Source organism: Elephantulus edwardii, unplaced genomic scaffold, assembly GCF_000299155.1.
Source record: "Elephantulus edwardii isolate Elephantulus edwardi_28Jun2011 unplaced genomic scaffold, EleEdw1.0 scaffold00405, whole genome shotgun sequence".
Classification (NCBI taxonomy): Eukaryota; Metazoa; Chordata; class Mammalia; order Macroscelidea; family Macroscelididae; genus Elephantulus; species Elephantulus edwardii.
In genome coordinates, this window is record NW_006400155.1 from 1,386,427 (window position 1) to 1,392,537 (window position 6,111).

The 6,111-nt window shown below is 42.1% G+C and overlaps 1 pseudogene; it reads left to right on the forward strand.

Annotated features, from left to right (window-relative positions):
- LOC102851687 overlaps nucleotides 1–6,104 on the forward strand; it is a 9,945-nt pseudogene extending 3,841 nt beyond the window's left edge.
- Nucleotides 6,105–6,111: the final 7 nt, after the last annotated feature.

Below are 6,111 nucleotides of genomic sequence, written 5' to 3' on the forward strand. Positions count from 1 at the left end.
TTGTTCGGTGCTATGAAGTTGACTGTGACTCTAGTCTGTAGTTAGTTACAACCAACATTCATAGCCATCCTGTGAACAACAGGTCAGAACCTTGCCCTATTGTGTACCATCATCATGATCCCTGGCATGCTCAAGCCATTGTTGTAGTCACGATGTCAATCTATCTGGTTTAGCATCTTGCTTTCTTAGTCCTGCCAGTTACCAGTGTCTCCCTCAGGTCCCCAATCAAATTTGAACAAAGGGCTCTAGCTGTAGGGGCAGCAGTTCCAAGTCATCTCTGTCTCATGTCAATTTCTGGTTCTCCACTTGGGCTGTTTTTGCTTTGGTGTGGATCTTACTCTGAAATCTCTGGCCTCAAAGGATGCACGGTGTATTCTCTGCTACTTTCCTGCTAGTAGTGAGATTCCCAAACTGGTGCTGAACCGAGGGAGAATGGCAAAACTGGCCAGTCTCCTCATGGATAGATTATGTACCCTATTTGTGTGTTTCCGCCCAGCCATAAGGTAAATGTTGAAAGCAATGGCCTACTAGAGTCCTTTTGTACTATAAACCCGCTATACAATATGCTTATGGGAAATATGTGGCTAAGCCAAACCCCCAGAATTAAAAATGTACTTTTATTTAGTCAACTCAGGCACATAGAGGCCTTGTAGGATAAAGTGAACTGACTCTAAAATTTTTTAAGCTGTACATTCCGAAATAACTTGCCTACAGAAACCCTATGAACTTGGAGAAATGATTAAAGTTATACAAGTGTTCAGGTCTTTAATTCATAGGATCGCGATGAGTTAGTTGCCTACGACTTGACAGCACTTAGCAATAACAAGTTTGGGGTGTTTTTTTTTTCCTTTTTTTCCCAACTTCTTGGAGCAGCTAGTGGGTTTGAACCCCTGCTCTTTGGGATCAGGCCATGTCAGTTCATTGCCATCGAGTTGGAACTGACTCATAGCTGACCCCTGGGTCTCTGAAGCCTTAAATCAGAAGGGTGGAGATTGCCTTTCTCTCCGAAGGAGTAATTGGGGGAGTCAAACCACTAGAGAGACTTAGCCTTTGGGTTAACAGTACAACTTTGTACTCAGTCTATGCTACCAGAGCTTCTTGGTCTTACTGTTGGAAGTCCAATATTTAACTCATTTTTTTGGTGAAGACTCCTTGAATAAGCCAAAAAATTTATTTCTATGAGATAGTGCCTTATCCAATGCTGCTGTAACAGATACCCCAAGTGGGGATGGCTTTAAATTTGTTTTCTTACTGTTTAGGAAATTAGAAAATCAAATTCAGGGTGCTGGATGTGGAGGAAGGTCTTTATCTCTCTGTGTCTTCTGATTCTTTGAGTTTCCCATCACAGAATCAATGTGCAAAGAAAGCATCCTACCCTACAGCACTTCTGTCTTGATGGTACTGTCTTCTCTGTTGGCTTTCTTAATTTTCTCTCTTGTGAGAGAAAGGCCACACACCAGGAAAATTACATCACACCAGGGCTGTGGGAGAGGTAAGGGGATTGAATCTCACTGTTAAATCTATAGCAGCTGACCACAACAAAATAAAGGTAAACAACCCAATTGAAAAATGGGCACAGGATTTGCACAGACAATTCACCAAAGAAGACGTTTCAGATGGCAAACAAACATAGGAGGAAATGTTCAAAATCCCTAGCTCTAAGAGAGATGCAAATCAAAACAACTATGAGATATCATCTCACCCCAGTAATCATAGCAAAATTTAACAGAACAGCAAGCAACAAATGCTGGTGAGGTTGTGGAGAAACTGGAACCCTTATTCATGATTGGTGGGAGAGTAAAATGGTGCAACCACTATGGAAGGCAGTATGGTGCTTTCTCAAAAAGTTGCAAATAGAAATATCATTTGACCCAGCAATTCCACTTCTGGGAATATATACCCTAAAGAAACCATAATAGCCACTCAAGCAGATATATCCACACCCATGTTTATCATGGCTTTGTTCATGATAGAAAAGAGTTGGAAACAACCTAAATGGCCATCAACAAATGATGACTGGATATAGAAGGTGTGATATATTCATACAATGGAATACTATGCTGCTTTGAAAAATAAGGAACTCATGCAATATTATTCAAAATGGGTGACCCTAAAAAAAAAAAAATGGGTGACCCTGGAGGACATTATGCTGAGTGAAATATCTCAGTCGCAAAAGGACAAATACTGAACAGTGCCACTGTTGTAAAACGGGACTGGCATCGGGGACTGAGAAAGATGGGATAAATTATGCATACTGCATTGAAATAGATGAGAGAGAACTGTTTGAAAGGGTATATTATTAGGTATTAGTGTCATAACAGAAATCCAGAACAAAGGCTGCATAGTGGAGTGGACTTGGGGAGGGATTGTATAATAATTAAAGATTTTTTTTTTTAACAGTGAAAGAATTTTACTTTTCAAAGAGAAGAGTCAACGGGGGTGAGGGGTGGGCAGGGAGAAAAGTGCAACAATGAATGAATGGAAATCCAAAGTCTCTGTAAACTTTCATTAAAATTAATAATAAAGGGGGGAAGAAAAAAAATCTATAGCAGCTGTTTGCTGTTTGCCTTATCTGATCTTGTGTCTCTTACTACCATTGAGTCAGAACCCACTTATGGGTGACTGTTGGGTTTCCCAAGACTGTAAATTCCATCAGGGAGACTTCATTTTTCTCCTATGGAATGAGTTGCTGATTTCAACAGCCAGAGAGGCATGACCTTTGGGATAACCTGAACTCTTCGTGGGGGATCATTACATAACTTCCACATTACATCATTATATACATGTGTTTGGGGGAGATATAGTTCAGTCTATGGTAAATGTTCTGGGAATAATGACCCCTTAAAAGCCCTTAATGATCTTGTATACCATAGAGTCAGAACTGACTCAGAGCTGACCCTCCAGCTGGTTTTCAGAGATAGTAAATTACACAGGAGGAGGTTGCACATCTTTTCCCTTCAGAGCAGCTGGTGGATTGAAATCCATTAAATAGTAGCACTATCTCCCTCCTTCATCCCAGAGATGTGGTTTTGACTTTATTTTTTTTATCTGGGAGAAAGTTTACTAGCTACTACTGGACCTTTCCTACTTCACGAATTAGGAAGGCAAAACAAGTTGTTTGAGTAATCTTTTCCCCCCACCATGTCTGAGTTGCAGAAGTCCAATGCCTATAAAAGTGTTCCAGCACCCACTACCCGATAGTCACTGATTCTGTATAGGGTAGATTTTACACCTTTCATTTGTGTAATTGGCTATTGATTTCACTTTAATGCATATGAAATTATTATGTTAACACATATGGACAGAGAATTGTTTTTACTGTTCTAGAGATTTTATAGCCATTTACATATTATTGATTAGATAGCATTTACTCTTAAACATATGTATTTTGTCACAATGCAAGTATCATTTTATTGTTATGTAGCCCCAAGGTGTGCTTTAGTAAGAACTAGGCTAGGATTAAGGAGACTAGTTTGTTGACTGTGATGCTTATGGACACTTATGTTTGAGGCTGGTAAGCTTTTATGCATAAATATTTTCTTTTTGGCAAAATGTTCATGGTAACACGTCTTTATGTTTTGTAATTTAGTCATTTTATTTTGAGGGAAAGTTGTAAGAAATAATACATCCTGTGAACTTTTTGCCCAGTTTCCCACAATGTTAGCATCTTGCAACATGATAGTTACCAGGATCTAAATAAAAGCCTAAACTCATTGCGGTAATGTTGATTTTTAGATATGTGACACCCAACTGCTAACTGAAAAGTTAGAGATTTGATCCTATGAACCACTTCCCAGGAAAAAAGCTTTGACAGTCTCTCCTGTAGAGGAATTTTTTTTTCTTTTCAACTGTCTCTCCACCACCATCACCAGAGTCTCACCACTAGGGTCTCACTCTTAGCAAGACCTTGCTCCAGTCTGCCTCAAGTCTTGCTCACCTGTAGAGACTACAGCCAAGCACACGTTAGGACTCAGTGCTAGTCTGTCATGGAGGTGTGCTGAGTTGGCTGTGACTTGGTACAACAGTAGGTATGGAGAGCATAGTGACAGCTCATGGGGGTTGTGGTTTTGGTTTTTAAATAATTTATACTATTTTTGTTGTTGACCATATACCATAGCACAGCATATACAGTTCAATAATTTCTTGAGTTGTCCTACCATTCTCACTTTGTTTTTTTCAGCTGCTCTTCTCTCATTAACAAAACTCACTCCATCCTGTAGCAGAGCAACATTACAATCTGCTTAATTAAAGTAATTACATTCTACTGAGGGATAGAGACAGTCTGGGGTGGGGGGGACTGCCATTGTCACAGAAGTGAAAGTGGTCACTTTGCTGAATCACAAAATAGGACGCACTGTTATACCACTGAACGGGGGAACTAAAGATTATAAAAGGCCATTCAGGGAGTTAAATATGGGTGTCTCTGGCTGAGGTGACTCGAGTGTCCTTACTTGATAATTCTACCATAGGTTTGGGAGGGACAATTAACTTACTTCTTTCTATATTTGAGTGAGTTCTTTCAAAAGTAGAACTACTTGCACAACAGTAACTAAGTTTAAGCCCAACTATGAGTTTTCCTTTATCTTAAGCTTAAGCTTAAGTACGAGTTTTCCTTTATATTCCATTCCTGTGCCTCATGTTTCTCATCCTATTCTACCAGGATCTTTAAAATGTATGAGCCCATAACTACTGTGAGGTTAAGCTTGGGATGACAAAGCAAAAGAAAATAAAATTGGAAATGTTCCCCCCCACACACCCTAACTGAAAATCTAGAGAGGGTGGAGAGAAAAACTTGGTAACATTCTCTGGCTTGTTTAGGTTAAAACACAGCCCTCCCTGTGAGCCTCCACACCCTGCCCACTAGTTACTGTTGTCAATACAGCTGCTGCTCTTAGTGGTTACTACAGCAGGCAGGGCAGGGGGAGTCAGTGCAAAGGGAACACTAAAGCCACTGGACAGGAACATGCCTTTTCTGTTGAAGGCCAGTCTGTGCAAGGTGACAGTGAGATGGGCGAGTGGCCCTCTCTAGCTGCCAGAAGCCTTGAGTCCCACATTGCATTGAAAAACCATGACAGCAGGCAACCATTTGCTAGATAGTCCCTCATTGACCCCAGGAGAATATGGTGACTCTCCAGTCCCTACACCACGAAGTAGCAGTGCAGCTTCCATGGCAGAGGAGGAAGCATCTGCCGTCAGCACAGCAGCAGCCGCAGTTCACAAAATTTCGCAGAGGCATGGATGAGAAGGAGTTTACAGTTCAGATCAAAGATGAGGAAGGACTGAAGTTAACATTTCAGAAGCACAAGTTGATGGCGAATGGAATAATGGGAGATGGCCATCCACTCTTTCATAAGAAGAAGGGGAACAGAAAGAAGTTAGTCAAGCTGGAGGGGGAGTGCATGGAAGAGCCTAATCACCTTGATGTGGACCTGGACACCCGGATCCCTGTCACCAATAAGGTGGATGGTACTTTGCTGGTGGGTGAGGATGCCCCTCACCGGGCTGAACTGGAGATTTGGTTACAGGGTCATCCAGAGTTCGCTGTCGATCCCCGATTCTTAGCACATATGGAAGATCGCAGAAAACAGAAGTGGCAGAGATGTAAAAAAAAATAATAATAAGGCAGAATTAAACTGTTTGGGAATGGAACCTGTACAGAGATCTAACTCAAGGAACAGAAAAAAGGGTCACCATCCTGACACTGTGTTCAACTGGGTTTTGCCAGGGCCTGTTGCACCAGAGAGCAGCAAGAAGTGATCCCGTAGGATGCGACCAGACCTTTCTAAGATGATGGCCCTGATGCAGGGTGGAGGCACTGGGTCCCTCTCTCTGTATAACACCTTCCACCACAGCAGTAGTAGCCTGCAGCCCGTGTCATCTCTAGGTCACAGCAGCGCTACTTCTGCATCTTTGCCTTTTATGCCATTTGTAATGGGTGGTGCAGCATCATCCCCTCATGTAGACTCCAGCACCATGCTTCATCACCACCACCACCACCCCCACCCCCACCATCTCCACCATCACCATCCAGGCCTGAGAGCCACTGGCTACCCTTCTTCACCAGCGACCACCACCTCTGGCACTGCCTTGCGGTTGCCACCACTGCAACCT